Source organism: Elaeis guineensis, chromosome 7, assembly GCF_000442705.2.
Source record: "Elaeis guineensis isolate ETL-2024a chromosome 7, EG11, whole genome shotgun sequence".
NCBI lineage: Eukaryota > Viridiplantae > Streptophyta > Magnoliopsida > Arecales > Arecaceae > Elaeis > Elaeis guineensis.
In genome coordinates, this window is record NC_025999.2 from 34,539,945 (window position 1) to 34,557,950 (window position 18,006).

Sequence of the window (18,006 nt, forward strand, 5' to 3'; positions counted from 1 at the left end):
TTTAAATTTTTAGATTATAACTTAATCTACGCATGCAAATATATATATATCATATTTTAGAACCTGCTCTGATACCATTTGTGGGAATTTTAGTGCAAGGGTAAAACGATAATTTTAAAACTTTTTCAAAATCACTATTTTACAGTAAAAATTATTAATTAATTAATTAATTAATATATATAAATCCTACATAAGGATCTAAATATGATATATATATATAGCATGCATTTAAATTTGAAATTCAAACTTCTACAGTAAATAATTTACTATTATGTATTCAGAATATATTACCTTTGTGCAGGTAGTTAATCACTGTAATTTGATCACTATCGGGAGGGTCTGATCATCGCAACGCAGCCACACAGTGTGTCTGACCTCTGTGGATCATCCACATGAAGCTCCCAATCTGATCGGCTCCTCACGAATGCTAGTTCGTGGCTGAACCCTTTTGATGGTCGATGTTGATTGAACTCCTTTGATCTTGATCTGCTGACTCTTCGGATACTCTGGATCAATAGCAGATATAGTAGAGAGGTTGATGAAGCTCTCTCTGAAGTGTGGTGGGCTCACGACACTCGTAGCTCACTTTTTCACTTCCCGAACCCTAGGCAAAATCCTAGGGTACACAAGAAAAGCCTGCGCCCACTTCTCTCTTCTTTTCTCTTCTTTTCTTTTCTTTTCTTTTCTCATGCAAGAAAGCTCTCTCACGCCACCCTTCTCACTCAGATGATTTTTGCGCATGCCCTATCTTATCTCCTTTTTAAAACGATGCAAGATCGCGTCTTTGCAGCGTTTTTACCGCATGAGAGGATAAAGATAAGTGGTTGCTCATTTGAATTCAAATCGAATTTGAATTCAAATACCAATCAACTCATTCCTATCCACTCTACGCGTGAAAGAGAAGGGCGTGGGCTCTCTTGTGCGTGGAGAGTTTATACAAGAAACTCTTTCTCGTGTAAAGTAAGGGGCGCACAAAATGGATAAGGACATGGCGCATGAGATTAGTTATCCATTTAAATTCAAACACCCTTTGAATTTGAATGGCTAACAAATCATGTTTATCCAAATAATTGGTGCACAAGGGTGGGCGTGGGATGCCTTCTTGTGGGAGAAAATTATGAGAAGTTGCTTCTTGTGAATTCAAATGGGTGCAGAGAAGTGAGGTGGCACAGGGAGTTGAATTCAAAAGGTGGTTTGGTTTGATCATAATTGAACCAACCTAATCAAAATAGGTTAAGCACAATTAGACTAAGTTAAACCCAACTTAATTAGACTTATTTAGGCTCAATAAAATTCTAATCAAATCAGGAATTGACTAAGCTCAACCTCTGATCAGATCAGGGACCAAAATATCTTAGCGATTAGGTCAACACTTAACCTAATCGGGTCAACCCAACTGAATCCAATTCAATTGGACTTGATCCAAAAATAATTACTCAATCAAATTGAGTTAATCAATGATCAAATCACTAATTAAACCTCTCATAAATACTGAGTCCAAATCCGATGGGCAATCGGGCATCAGAGTCCATCGATATGAAATCCTGATCAAAAAGTCCAAACCATTGGGACTCTTGACCTCGGTACCCAAAATGTATGGAACTCATGATTAGAGAATCTTGATTCTCGATCACAGAGTTTCAGACATGTAGGATTCAAAGTCCATGAGCATTAAGACTCTTCATCAGTCATCAGATCAGATAGGAACCTCTAATGTGTGTGACCTCGCAGGTTCGAACCTAAGTCGGTAGCATAGGAACCAATTCCTGTACTAATCGAAGTGACCATCTAGCAATGGTACCCGATATTCGGATAGGTCGAATAGTCGCAATCGCAATACTCAGAACCTACGTGAATATGGTTATTGTATAATTCATCCCTTTTGACCCCTGTGTTTAGGACGACTCAGGGTTAAACTGTCAACCTTGATTAGATCATCCGAATCATGCTCAACTCAAACAGTCCTGTGACTCCTCACTAGGACTACCCTAATCAAGATTTTGCTAAATTAAAATATGACTGTACAAGTTCTTGAACTGGAGTGGTCAATCCCATCTTGACACACGCATCGACAAGTCAAGTACTTGACTACACCCAACAGCTTTCCATCACTGAATTAGAAATTCAGGTAGTCCAGTGCCTAAGTGCAGTGAATTACTTGCAAGTCACCGTGGCGGTCTCAAGTCGGAGGGACAGTTATACCCATATCCCATCGGGATAAATCTTGACAGCAGAAAATACTCCGGAGTCGGTCACGTTCAGTGCAGATGTACCCTTACATCTCATCTGTATGCCATACCAGTATCTTCACACTCCTTGATTAAGAGGACAATCAACTCATATGGCACACAACGACCTATGCTTGATAAACGTTGTCGTCCTTGGTAACAACGTATCATTTGATTGCGAACAGGTTTAAGGACTAAACGACAAATCCTCCTTTGTCGAGTCTAAATAGTCCTAAGACTTCACCACAACACAGGAGTTCATTAGAAGATGAAATATTTTGTGATAAAAAATATCAAAATAATTTTTATTTATTTATAATTCATATACTAATACAAAAAGGAGCACAACCGTCAATAGATTGACGATTGGCTTTGGGATACTATTCCCAACATGAGGCACATTTATTATGGACAGCTTGGCCTCGACCATTGCTTGGTCTCGATCATAGGCACCTACTCCCTTCGTCCGACCTCCATGCAAGCTCAAACTTGAAAGTGAGGGATAAGTGATACGACTGCATTATCTCGACCTTGGCCAAAGACAAGGACTTTTGAGGTTAGCCATGGTTGACCTGACCACCTCGATCGAAGATGAGAAGGAGACAAGTCTAAAATAGTTGGCCACCACTTCTAAAAGGCAATCGGTCAGATAAGGCATTTATAACCACACGAAAAAAGATCAGTGTGACATTCAAATAGCAACCTACCCATCTTGCATCCAAAATGTGGAGCGTGATCTTCACTGATGTGATTCGTGCGTATCTTTTGGTAGTGGATACCGCCCGCTATAGGAAACACTGCTACCCCCCCTTTATAAATAGAGGAAAGCAAGAGACCTCAGATAAGTCTCAAATCCATAACAAAAGAAACTCCTCTTATTCTCTCCCTCCCTCCCTTCCTTTATTCTCCAATCATCTATTGACTTGAGCATTGCAGGATCTCCATTGAAAATACTTCTGGTGAGGGACTTATGTTTGCAGGGCCGCTTTCATCTGAGGGAGGCATCATCCACTTAAGCCCGCTACCCCCTGGCCAACCGCAATGCTAGCTTGGAGATCAACAACAACAAGAATAATTAATGATCTATATTACAAGACACATTGTAAAGTCCAAATACTCATAATATGCATCAATGCACTTCTTGTTCTTTCAAGCCCTTTTGGATGCATTTAAAAGAACACAAATATTTTTCTTTTTTCTGAATGCTTGAGAACAATGATGTGTGAATTTTCTAAGATATTAGTAAAAGTAAGAGATATAAATATTATTTTTTAAATACTTGTAGTAGTTAACCAATTATTAGATTAAAAATGCTAAGACTCCTAATCATATCCATTCTATTGTACAAGACCACAATGAATTGTACAAGCTATCATATTTCAAGATAAATAGATTTAGAGTTCTTAAAAATTATAGGAAAAATCAAAGACATGTAGATATGAAGTTGGTCTCTATTCTCCTTTAAATTTGCACATGATTCACTGAAGAAAGATAAAAACAAAAAAAGAACATAATATATGCTTGGCTTAAAAGTATCCCTATTTTTTTTCTTTCTTTTGTTTTTTTTTTAATTATGTCTTTGAATGGGAGTGAAAGATGTAGCCAATACCAAATAATTCAGAAAATATTAGATGGCTATAATAAAGATGTAGGCTTTATGATTCATTCTCATATGGCAGGGGTGGAGAGTACAATTGTTCCATTGCTTTTGGAGGAAGAAGTTGATTGGCCTTTAGCATGAATTTGATAGGAAAATGGGAAAATTAGGCTCAAATTTTTTTTTTTTTTTTGGGGATTGAGAATAGGTCTCATTGACTGAATCAAAATAGCGGAGAGAAATGGCATAAGGGTAGCTTTTTTTTTTTTGGGGGGATTGAGAATAGGTCTCATTGACTGAATCAAAATAGAGGAGAGAAATGGCATAAGGGTAGCTTGCAATAACATCTAATGCAATCTTCTGTTCCTTTATTTTGAACTAATCCAACATACTACTACTTACGTTGTTCCATCTTATAGGTAAATTGGAATAGAATTTTTCTTTCATGAAATTATGTGTCAAGCAGCATTTTACTTATTAATTAGTTGTCTACAGATCCATAACTTGAAGTTACGGACTGTGCGTTTCCAAATATTTAAATTGAAGCGACCGCAAAATTTGAGATCGGATGCAATAGCAGCTGTAAATCAAATAACACTTGTTAAATATATATATCTCATATTAACGTACCATCAACCATTTTCGTGCTACGAGCCACAGGGCCAAAACAATGCCTAAACACCATTCTCCATTGACTGCTAAACCATTTTCGTAACACAACACCAGCTTCTCCTCCGGGTTGTCACCGCGCCATCGACTGAAGCTCCCGCCCTCCTCTAATCCGGCCGTGGTGGCGAAGGAGGAAGAAAGGATCTCGAATCTCTCGTCCGGGCATGGAGATCGGTAACTCATAGCATCATCTACTTTTTCTTGTTCTTCGCATTGGATTCTTGGATATGTCCTGGGGTTCCATTTCTTGACGGAGTTAGGGTTTTCTTATGGATCATGCCTGATTCCGTTTCTTGAATAGTTCTCTCTTAGCTAATTATCGACTCTGTGCTGATCTGTGAGTTATTTCTAGATGGTTCGCAGAACTTTGGGCAATTTGCTACTTAGATCTTGGTTCTCCGGTTCTGGATTTACGTGTTTTCTGGGGATGAGGGTTTGTTTGAACATTTTTATCGTAGATTTGTCTATCTTCGCCGTTGTTGGGTTCGGATGTCTTTCATTGCATTGGAACTCAAACAAATCTGGTTACTGTGAACTCTGCTGCTTGGTCATTAAAAGTGGTTTTACTTGTTCGTTGCTATCATGTGGATATATCAAGAGAGATGCAACTGTGTGATCTACTCTGAGATAGATGATCTTGGATGAATAAGGTTATATAAATTAAATGGTCGAAGAATTCTGGGAAGTTCTTTTTTTTGGATAAAACAGTGGGACTGGATATTGATTGTTGTCCTTCAGTTTTCTTTCCCATCTGCATTCTGAATGTTTAGGTATCCAGCCTGGTTAGTTTGTTTTGGAGATCAAAACAATTTAGTGTATTCGAATTCTTTTAGTTGCTTTATGCTTGTCTTTCTTTTGTCTTCATTTTTCCCCCACCTTCTAATTATACATGTGCTCTAACTGTTTTGTGTTGATCATGCAGGAAAATAAGTTCCGTTCGTGTTTGAGGAGAAGGGTGGTCAGAAGTCCAGGTGAGGCTTTGGAAGGAAAGGTGAAATTTGGGTGATATTCTCCTGGAGACTATTATGGGCGACTCAACAGCAATGACCATCGAGTTTCTTCGTGCTAGGTTGCTTTCTGAAAGGTCCATATCGAGAACTGCAAAAGAGAGAGCTGACCAGTTAGCTAAAAGGGTTAGGCGTCATATTGTTTTCTTAATTACTATTTTCTTTTCCCTGGGCTGTTTCTTCAGATGAACTGGATTTGGTGTTGTTGGTTGTTTAGGTCATGGAGTTGGAGGAACAGCTTAGGATTGTTACAATCCAGAGGAAGAATGCTGAGAAGGCTGCTGAAGAAGTTCTTGCCATTCTAGAAGCTCAGGGGATTGGTGATTTTTCCGAGCTGACTGATTCGAGCTCTGACCAAGATGAAGTTCCTGGTGGTTTGAAAGGGTCTGATGATACTTTTAAAGAAGATGAGACTTCCACAGCCTCCAAAGTGGAGCAGAGTGAAGTTGAGGATGCACTGTCAGGTTCAGAGCTCGAAGTTTCTCCCTCTCAAGTTGGTAGCATATCATGGAAAGGCCGCAGCAGTAGCCCAGATTCTCATGAGAAGCAGAAGGCAAAGCAAATCAGGCAAAGACAGAGATGGTGCAGTTTTATATCAACTGCTGGATCTTCTCCAAAATATCACTTAGGCAAGTCGTGCCGCAAGATAAAACAGAAGGAGATGGGGTATTCTTCTATAACCTCCCTAATCCTGCTCCATTTGTTGATTCCGCCACTTCTATTCCCTGCCCCAATTTAGTTTCTTTTATATTATGTCTTCGTTTCACCAGATCAGCGGCACAGGATGACAAAGACAAGCATATCCTTAATGATGCTCGTGAAAAGACAGCAGTTACATGGTCATACATTAATCACGACCAGCCTCATTCCAGATATGTGATAGAAAACATGTCTCCAGATTCATCAATTCCATTTCTTCTTAATGATAAAAATGAAGATACTGATGCAATTGGAAGTGGGAGAGGTGAAGGGATGGAAAAAGCCCTAGAACAGCAGGCCCAGCTCATTGGTCAGTATCAGGCAGAGGAAAATGCTCAGACAGAATGGGAAAGAAAATACAATGAAAACAAATATGTAACCCTGGTATGCATCCTTCAATTTAAATGCTCCATACATGATGAATTTTACATAATACCAAAATCTTTAAATTTCAAAAGAACTGGAAGAAGCTGATGAAATTACCAGTGATATATTGCTAATGCCATGAAGCAATTGTGGGATATGTCATGGAAGTGAGTCACCTTGACATAAGTACTAACATGTTTACTACATTGAAGCTTGCAGCTTTTCTTCAAGCTGATGGAACTGCATAGTTGGTGGTTTATGCACTGCCTTTGGCATATCCATTGTACCGACTAGTTGGTAGTTTATACACAAATAAATCACACTTCCCTGCCAAAAGTGAGTTCATATTTAAGCAAATACTTTCCAGTCAAGATATTCTTTCCTTGAAAACTTTTGTGTAACATGAGCCCATCATTTATACTCCATTAAAAAGATAGAGCTTTGAATTTGACAATTATCCTAGAAGATTGCATCTGCCACTTTTCTTCCCCCATAGTTCTCCTTTTGATACCACAAAGAAGTTACATTTTATCAAAAAATGTTTCCAAAACATTTTGGGATCTAAACCATAGAAGGAAAACAAAGAGAACATGAAAGGTATCAGCAAGGAAGTCTATTGAAAGTATCCTAATAATTCATAATCAAGGCCTCTAATAACATATGAAGAAGAAATGAAAAAGCTTTCATTTTTTTGTATGGTATTGATTTTAAATTATTTTTTTTTATTTGCACATCCAGGTTATTTCGTACTGAGCATTGCTTATGCCTGCTTTGCCATTGAATGTAACAACATCAGTTGGCTTTATGAGACCTGCTTTATAGTTGATCCCAATAAATGTTCAGTTTGTCCAATATAGGTGTTTTCATTCTGTTCAAACTAAATCAGTTCTCTGTTTTATTTGATGTATGAAAGATATAATATGCATTTTCTTTAGGATCACTTGACTGAGAAACTTTACAATATGGTAAAATTTTGGTCATAAAACAGAAGTGCTAATGATTCAGCAATAGGAGATGGACATGTTTGGGATTTAGTATGGGATGTGAAGGGTAAAAAGGTTTGAGATATAAATTAATAGGAATATATTCATAAAAGCCATTAAGTAGATATGGTCCTAGCGATCCTGGGAGGCTGACTAGGGGTGTTGGATATATGCCCTAAAAGCCAATCTTGACTGACGCATATCATATTTCTAGAATATGATTTTGTACTTAACGGACATTTTATTTTCATTCATGTTGTATATATGTCCATGAATCATTCAAGGGATTAACAAGATGATGACACATATTCTCAAAGTGTAGAGAATTTGAGACATGTGTCATTGGTGGTTAATTTCTAAATTGCTTCCAATTATAGAATCATCATGGGGATGATGATTGATCCGAATAGACTGGTGCATAAATTGCTTCCTTTGGACAGATAAGTCTTGAGTCTGCAGTACAAGGACACTGGAGCGAGAGTGCAAGTGGTTGTTAGAGAACAACTAGCACTGAGCATGACCAACACGAGAAGTCACATGGATGTCTGTTCACTCGTTAGTGATTTTCTCGATGCTGCAGTTGTGTGACTGGTCCTTTGACTTGTGGTGCCATAACTGCTCATGGTGAGATTGTTGAAATTGATTACATAGAAATATGGTTTCAATGGATCCTTGTAGTGGATGTTGGCGATAGTTGATCCATTGTAGGAGCAAAATGTACATCTAGATGGGATCTATCAATCTTAGCAGAAAGGAGTAGTCCTATAAGATTTGAGAGACTGAATCCTTAAGTCTATGACCATAGCAGTGTGATTGATGGAAAAAAATTTTTATTAGAATCACAGTCGGACTTGAGCTAATTAAATCTATTATATGACTGATGTCGAGGTTTGACGATTTATTCATAACTTATCATCTGGTCGGGACTCACGATAGAGGGACTGAATCACACGGTAACTGCATCTAGAGATTCATCACTTTTATTTTGTTGGGTTGTCACTACATACTGTTAGGTATCATTGATGGATTGTGAGAGTTCACTAGGATTGTTCTGGATCGACAATTTTTGTTGAGTGAGAGTGAAATTGTTCCGATCCATTGAAAATAGTTTCAATGATACTATGATAGAGATCATGGTATATCTCACTATCAGACAGAATAGAACTTATGAGGTCACACATAATAGAAATTTCTGACTGATCAGATGGTTAAGTTACGATTATGAATTACAATAGAATTTAATTATCAATGTGATTGATGATTAATCCAATGCAAAAGTTATAATTAAAAGATGCACTAAGTGTTAGTGAATTATAGGAGGATCAATAAGCAATTAGACTGCTGTGTGGCTCAATCTGATTGAGCTATGGAATTTAAATCAGATTTAATTGAATTAAATTCAATTTAGATTGGTTTGGATTTAATTAGATCAAGCCTAATTGGTTTATAAGGTAATCCAATTGCATATGGAGAACAATTCCTACTTTGATTAGGACTTGATTGAATCAATTTTCTAATTAGATTAGGATTTAATTCAGATTTAATTGAGTTCCTAATTGGACTAGGAATTAACTTAATTTAGTTGCTAACTAATTCTAAATTGGTTAAGATTAGATTAATTTAAATTGGATTTAAATCAGCAAACAAATGAATCCTAGTTGGACTAAGATTTCTCTTTGGCACCACCTCTCTTTTTGCTCCACCTCAGCCCAATGCCAAATCTGATTTGGCATTTGGTTGGACCAGCCCAAGCACCTTCACACTACCTCTTTTATGTCCAATTTTGGTGGAGATCAAATATGATTTGATCTAGTTTTGATTGGATCAAAACAAGACTCCTAGTTTGACTGGGTTTGATCCTGTCAAGCCTGGTCTTACACAAACTCAACCCCTTATGGCTTTTGGACGCCACCTATTTAAAGAGGGGCTTATGGACGTGGGAGAGCATCAGAAAACTCCTCTTGGGCGTTGCTTTTGGGCATGGGTTCTCTTTGGGGGCATGGAAAAATTCTATGAAGAAAGAGAGAAAGGTTCTCTCCTCTCCAAGTTTTCTTTCTCATACACCTTGTTTTCTTCCTTCTTGAGATTGTCTTGGAGATTGAAGGAGATCCTATTCAACTATTAAGGAAGTATTCTTTGTAAGGGAGCTAGCACCTCGGAGAGAATATAGAGCCTCTGATCAGATTAGGCTTCATGTGGATACCCATAGAGGTCGGACATGTGCGCGGCTATATCAGAACTTGAAGGCATCCACAATCCGGATTCGAGGGGTTCTGCGATTCAGGTATGTAATTCGATCGCAAATAAATTTTTAATCTTTGAAATCAGATGCTTTATATCTTATTTATCATCATATGAACTTTGCATGCAAAATACCTAAAATCCAACAGCGGTATCAGAGCCACGGGTTCATATGCATGAGAATAAGATGAGATCTGATTTTTAAATCAGATTTGAAATTAATCTGATATAGATCCGATGTTGATATGAAACAAGGTTGTCCTGGCATAAGGTTTATCCTTTATGTTGAAAAGGTTGTCCTATATCGATGTTGGATGCTTTGAAAGTATTTACAAAATTTTAGATTTGATTTTTATTCATGTATGAGATGTATGAATATTTTTAGATCTGATATATCATGATTTGTTCGACATTGATATGAATCAAGGCTGTCCTAATAAAGAGTTTGCCCTTTATGTTGAAAAAGTTATCCTACATCAATGTTGAACGATTTTAGATCTGATTTTAAATCATGTATAGATATGTGATTGTTAATATAAATCTGAAAAATTAGTTTCTAGATCTAATTATTTATCATATATGAGATATATGAGTAGTGGTTTAGATCTGAAATTGTTTCGTAGATCTGAAAACTGAAAACTAGTTTTGATACCATAACATATTTAAATCTAAAAAGAATTTCGAGATCTGAATTTGATTCATATATATGATATATGTATTATTGTTTAGATCTGAAAAGAGTTTCGAGATCTGTTTTTATTTGTATATATGATATATGAAAACATGCTTAGGTTTGAAATTAGTTTTCATGGTTTGAATTTTGTTCATATATATGATATGTGATTGCATGTTTAGATCTGAAATTAATTTTTATAACCTGAATTTAATTCATATATGTGATATATGATTGTATACATGATTTGAAAATTATTTTGAGATCGAAAACTTACTTTTCATGCAAAGAATTTAGATATGAAAATTTATATTTAAGATCTGAAATTTATGTTTGTGCATGAGGGATTGGTCATGGGTAGATCAAATTAGGTCATGTAATTGGTTTACACCTAGGATTTTTATTTGACTATAATGGGTCCAAATTGATTTAGCAGTTGATCAAATCGAGTTAAGTGTTGATTAGGATTGGGTCAATAGAGCTTAAGATCATACAATTATTGTTGATCAAATTAATTGACATCCATATGTAGAATCGATTAACCTAAAGATCTAATTGAAGGAAAAATCGCCTTTTCCTTTTGTAGGATCTTCCAGATTTCATCAAATCTGGGACGGAATAATTAAAAAAAAAAAAAATTATCCTACATTTATTTCAGATCTAAATCTCTAGATCTAATCTTCATATCTGATATTAAGTCTAAAATAAATCTAAAAGGGATGAGGAAACAAATAATACCTCAAGGATAATCTGATTACCCTGTAGATGATCTCAGCACAGTTCGAGGTTCTGATGTAGCCACGCAAGCACCTGGCCTCTACCGGTATCCACTCGGGCAGGATCTGGAACGTCTTCTCCTCGCGAATCTACGCTCCAAAAATCAGATCTCTATCTGATTTGGAATTGCTTCAGAACTCCTTCTGAAGTTGGAGCAGCAGCCTGTCGAAGATGTCCTGCAGCCTTCTGTTCCAGGCGTCATCACACCTTGGATCTTTGCCAGATGGATGTCCAACTCTTTGGATGTGAAGAGGAAAGAGAGGAGAGCAGGGAGGACGTGGAGAAAAGGAGAGAATTCTCGTTTTGGTTGGGTATTGGGTAGAAACTTCCAAACCCTAGGCGTAGACAGGGATTTTATAGACCCTGTATGCTGCGCAGTGCCACATCATTCGACCAATCAAAAAATTTCAATAAATTCTGAAAAAATTCTGATTGGTGGAGTGATGTCATCTGATCACATCAGATAAGAACCTCCACCCTCTCTCCTCTCCTATGTTGGCGCCAACTTTAGATAAGCACAAGCAAGGTGGCGCCAAAGAGTCCATGTTTATCAGGACTCTTTCATTCTTATCCATTTGGGATGCCCACTTTAATCCAATTGGGCTCACGCCATAATCTGATTATGGCGCCCAATTTGATGTGGTTTAGGCATGTGGACACTCCATAAAAATCCTTCAATGAGCTCTCTTCAGTTTAAGATCCATATGTCAACATTTGACAGATGTCCGAAAATGAAATTGACAGGTGACAGAAATTAGCAGATGTTGTCTTAAATTCATCTCATGAATTAAAACAAGCCTTTTCTGAGCTGGACAAGCTTCATTTAGACTGAGAGAAGCCTTCTCAAGGTTCTCTGAGTGAGTCAAATCACATTTGACTCAGTAGAGACAGAAAAGATTATACGAGGAGAAAGTTAGGCTCAATCGAGTGCTAGCACGATTTTCTTGAACCTAATTGGATTTAATCCAAATCAATTGGGTTAGCTCAATTGATGACATCCAGACTCTAACTTTTATTTGTGTGACCCAATTAGGTTCAATTCCGTATGGTAATGAGACATGTCGTGATCTCATCATCGACATCATCGAAACTCCTTTCGATGGATCAGAACTCTTCTGATTCAGACAATTAGAATGATCGATCATCAATATCATTCTAATTGCTCTCAAAATCTATCAGTGACACCTAGCAGTATGTGGTGGCAACCCATCAGAATTGAAGACGAATCTCTCGGTGCAGCTACCTGTGTGATTGAGTTTCTCTATCATAAGTCCCGACTGAATTAGGATTAAGGTGAACTCGTCAAACCCAACATCAGTCATATAAATCAATCGATCGATCCGAGTCCGATGTGAAATCCCAATGGAAAAATCTTTTTCCATTATTTCACTCTTCTATGGCCATGGGCTTAAGGATTCGATCTTTCGATCATCATAGGGCTACTCTCATCTACTGAGGTTGATAGATCCCATCTTGGTGCGACCTAGTTCCTACAATGAATATGCTACAGCCAACATACACTTCAGGATTCCGAATGGCTAGGAGATCGAGTTATGGTGTAGTCAAACTATAACACATTCAAGGTGAACTGTCGATGCACCTCAGGTCAAAGAACTAGACACACAACTGCAGCATCGAGCTAGTCATCGACGAGAAGGTAGACTTCCTTATGACTGCTCGATATGGTCACGCTCAGTACTCTCGTTCTCAACGAATACCTGTACTCTCGCTCTGGTGTCTCCACACCGTAGACTCAAGACACATCTATCCTAAGGAAGCGATCATACACCAACCTTCCGGATCGATCACCATCCTCGTGATGATCTTATGGTCATGAGCTGTTTATGAGTTAGTTATGTAAATTCATGCCTTAAATTTTCAACTCTTGAAAATATGAATCGACATTCCTACTAACTCAAAGGATGTATCATAGACACAATGTACACAATGTGATAGAAGAATAATCTATTTATTGATTTATAGTCAAAATTATAAATTGCCCTTAGATTTGTACAGGAATGTGTTAGCCAATCTGTCATCTAGGGCACACATCTAACAAACTCCCACTTGACCTAATGCCAATTGACTACATATCTAAATCCCATCTTCTCAAGGTGAGCTTCGATCTTTTGTTGGTCCAATGGCTTAGTCAGCGGGTCTGCCACATTGTTTGTGGAGTCGACTCTCTTGACCTCGACATAACCCTTTTCGAGGTAATCACGGATCAGATGGAATCGTCGCTCGATGTGCTTGGACTTCTAGTGAGACCTTGGCTCCTTAGCTAGGGCTATGGCGCTATTATTGTCGCAGTAAAGAGGTATGGCATCCGATGACATCACTCCAAGCTCTGCGGCAAACTTCTTGTATCAGAATGCCTCCTTTGCAGCTTCTGATGCAGCAATGTACTCTGCCTTCATGGTGGAATCAGCAATCACCGTCTGCTTGGAACTCTTCCAGCTAACTGCACCATCATTACAAATGAACAGACTCCCAGATGTCGACTTTCGATCATCTATATCAGACATAAAGTCTGAGTCTGTATATCCCTGAATCTGGAGTTCTCCATTCCCAAAGACTAGAAACATATCCTTAGTCCTTCTCAAGTACTTAAGGATACATTTCACAGAAGTTCAGTACTCTTCGCCTGGATTCGACTGATATCTGCTTGTGATACTCACAGCATGGGCTATATCAGGTCGTGTACATAGCATGGCATACATGAGGCTCCCTATTGCCGAAGCATAAGGGATCTTGCTCATGCGTTCAATCTCCTCAGGTGTGCTAGGGCACATCTTCTTGGAGAGATGAATGCCATGTCTAAAAGGTAATAAACCTTTTTTGGAGTTTTTCATGCTAAACCTTTTTAGCACCTCCTTTATGTACATCTTCTGTGAAAGTCCGAGCATCCTATTTGGTCTATCTCTATAAATCTGAATACCCAGTATAAAGGATGCCTCTCCTAGATCTTTCATAGAGAATTTCTTAGACAACCATACTTTAACTGAGGTTAACATGGGAATGTCATTCCCAATTAAGAAGATGTTATCTACGTACAATACGAGGAAGACAATTGCGCTCCCACTGACCTTTTTAAACACACATGGTTCCTCTTCGTTCTTGATGAAACCAAACGTTTTGATCACATCATTGAAACGAGTATTCCAACTCCGAGATGCTTGCTTAAGTCCATAAATGGACCTTTGCAGCTTGCAGATCTTGTGATCATCATCACTGGATGTGAAATCAAGTGGCTGTTCCATATAGATATCTTCCTCAAGATGTCCATTTAAGAACGCCGTTTTCACGTCCATCTGCCATATTTAATAATCGAAATAGGCTGCAACAGCAAGCAATGTGTGGATGGATTTTAACATGGCTACGGCGAGAAGGTATCCTGATAGTCAATGCCTTCGCGCTGACTATAACCTTTTGCTACGAGCCTAGCCTTGAATGTTTCCACATTCCCATCTGCACCTATCTTTCTCTTGAAGATCCATTTACACCCAATAGGTACAATACCTTCAGGTGGATCTACCAAGGTCCAGACTTGGTTTGAGTGCATCGAGTCAATTTCTGATCTCATTGCCTCTAACCATTTCTCGGAGTCGATATTTGATATCGCCTCGTTATAGGTTTTGGGATCATCACCATGAACCCCATTTCTCGTGAGGAACATTTCTTCTACATCTTCTTGTATGGTACCTAAGTACCTTTCAGGAGGATGGGAAACCCTAGTCGATCTACGAGGTGGAAGAGGTTGTGTTAGGACTGGTTCTGATTGATTTGGTTTCTCAGGTGCTTTAGCTCGTTGCTTTTGGGAGACATTCTCCTTGAGCTTAATTATTCTTCCGATGCCACCATCTTGAATAAACTGTTTTTCAAGAAAAATAGCATTTCGACTTACAATCACATTGTGGTCTTCCAGAATATAAAAATAGTATCCTAATGACTCTTTAGGATATCCTATGAACCGAGCTCTAAAAAACTTGAATTCTAACTTGTTCGTCTGCTGTCTCTTGACATGAGCCGAACAACCCCAAATTCTGAGATGATTCAGACTTGGCTTCTTACCATGCCATATCTCATACGGTGTGGTAGGAACGGTTTTAGAGGGAACCCTATTCAATACATAAATTACTGTCATGAGACAATATCCCTAAAGAAATTCAGGAAGGTCTGTGAAGCTCATCATGGAACGGACCATATCTAATAGGGTCCGGTTTCTCCGTTCTGAAATCCCATTGAGTTGAGGCGTTCCAGGTGGAGTCCATTAAGAGACTATGCCATTGTCCTTAAGATAGTCCAGGAACTTCCGACTAAGGTATTCACCTCCTCGATCTGATCGAAGAATCTTAATGGACTTTTCTGTTTGTTTTTCTACTTCATGTCTGAATTCTTTGAATCTTTCAAAGGCTTCAGACTTGTGTTTCATTAGAAACACTTATCCGTACCTGGACATATCATCGGTAAAGGTAATGAAGTAGACGTAGTTGCCTTTAGTCGGCACATCAAATGGGCCGCACACATCTGTATGTACTAGAGCAAGTAGGTCTGTGCCCCTTTCCCCATGTCCCACAAAAGGAAGCTTGGTCATTTTGCTTTGAAGGCATGATTCACAAACTGGATATGACTCGAAAGTCAACGGACTCAATAGTCCAGATTTCTCCAATTTGTTAACTCTATCTTCCGCTATATGATCTAGCCTTAGGTGCCACAGATATCTATCATTTAAACATCTCTAGGCCTTTTAATTTCTATGGCATTCATATTTTGCTCGATATTAAATACAGATACATCAATATGTAGCTGATAGAGACCGTTAATAAGAAAACCATCTGCAACTTTATTATTTTCATAAAAAATATTACAATGGTCCTTATGAAAGCTAATCACATAGCCTTCTTGTGCTAAATATGAAACAGAAATCAAATTCCTACTTGCTGCAGGCACATAATAACAGTCTCTTAAAACTAAATCTAATCCTAACGGTAATCGCAGAGGGTAGGTTCCCGTGGCCACAGCAGCAACTCTTGCTCTGTTCCTGACGCGTAGGATCATCTCTCCATCCCTCAGCCTCCTGCTCTCCTCAAGACCCTGCATAGAAGTGCACAAATGAGCATTAGAACCAGAGTCAAGCACCCAACTGGATGCAGAAGAAACCGTAAGATTAGATTCTAAAATGAGCATACCTCCAGAAGGACCATCCTTTTTCTTCAAGGTGGCCAGGTACTGAGGATAGTTCTGCTTCCAATGGCCGTCTGATTGGCAGTGGAAACATTTTCCCTTATCAGCAGCCTTTTTCTTCGGTCTGTCTTCTTCTTCTTGCCATCCACCTTCTGCTTCTTCGCAGACTTCTTTTTCTTTCCAAAAGATTTTCTCTTGGAAGAAGTCCGCTCTACAGTAAGAACTGAGCCTTTTGAACCCTTCATGGAAAGCTCAGCCGTAACCAGCATGTTCATTAACTCGGTCAAGGTACACTACATCTTATGCATATGGAAGTTCATGATGAACTGACCATATGCATCGGACAAGGACTGAAGGATCACATCAATCTGAAAATCCTTGTCTAAGATGATACCGAGCTTTTCAAGCTCCTCAAGATCCTTGATCATTGTCAAACAATGATCTTGGACTGACTGCCCATCACGCATCTTGGCCTTAAAAAGTCTTTGACAGACTTGATACTTGGCCGCGCGACTCTGTTCACCAAATAACTCTTGTAGGTGAGCCAACATTTGGCGGGTAGTCAAAATGTTCTCATGTTGGCGCTGCAAGTCATCAGACATTGCACCCAACATGTAGTACCTTGCTTTGTTATCATTATTCGTCCATTTTTTCAGAGACGCTCTTTGTTCAGCAGTCGGACGTGCTGACATGGTAGGTGGGTCCTGATCCAAGACACGAGTCAATTTTTCGGAACCCAGAACAATTCTGTAGTTCCTCAACCAGTCCTAGAAATTGGGTCCAGTCAATCTGTGGGTGTCTAGTATTTTGATCAGGTGGTTTGAGGCAGACATGTTTCCTGTAGAGAGTCAAAAGTTTCTAGTTAGATTTTATAATAAGACTTAACCAATTTGTTTAGGGGTTTCATTTTTAAACAAATTAGGCTCCCACTATTTTTTCAGATCCCTACACTCCCTTGGTAGAGATGTGAAAATCTCCGTGATCAGTGATTTCTAGTGGGTGGTGCGGTCTCACCGACTGGCTCATCACCTCACCTAACAGTTATTGGTGATGGGTCAACCAATGAGTGGACAACTCATGTCCAATGATCCTCTAATCATGGTGCACCCAAAACTTGGTCTCTAATTCATGAAGCTCACCGTATCCGGAATATTGCTCCAATCCTTAGTTAAGCCAAACCCACCATTTGCACGAACTAGATTCCTGATTGGGTCCCTCACCGTATCTGGAATATTGAGCCCAACCCATCCTCTAATCCGTAGCATCCAATGCCTAATGGACATGGTTGCGTCTTCCCGATGCAACTGAGCCACTGTAACCAGTCGAGAACAATCAACCCCGGGAAGGACCCGCACATTCACAATGGTGGAAGACCTAGACATAATATTTTCTTAGGAAGATTTAATTTAGGTCTCATTAAACTTGACTTGACATAGTCATAACAATTATAACTAACCTAGTGGCATGGGTTAGCTCGAATTGTTAGTCACCTCTAATCACAACTGAGTCGACACATATGGCCAGGTAAGTGAGATCGGTGGGAGGGATATGCCATTAACTCGATAAGAACGCATTCGAGTCG

At 38.7% G+C, this 18,006-nt stretch overlaps 1 non-coding gene across 1 annotated transcript in view; it reads left to right on the forward strand.

The window, feature by feature from the left end:
* The first annotated feature begins 4,454 nt into the window (after nucleotides 1-4,454).
* The window catches only part of LOC105035795 (uncharacterized), a 48,465-nt gene continuing 34,913 nt past the window's right edge, over nucleotides 4,455-18,006 (forward strand). The window contains exons 1-4 of the transcript XR_012142644.1: nucleotides 4,455-4,668; nucleotides 5,417-5,627; nucleotides 5,719-6,167; nucleotides 6,272-6,584. This is a non-coding gene — a transcript (uncharacterized protein). The remainder of the gene's footprint in view (nucleotides 4,669-5,416; nucleotides 5,628-5,718; nucleotides 6,168-6,271; nucleotides 6,585-18,006) is intronic.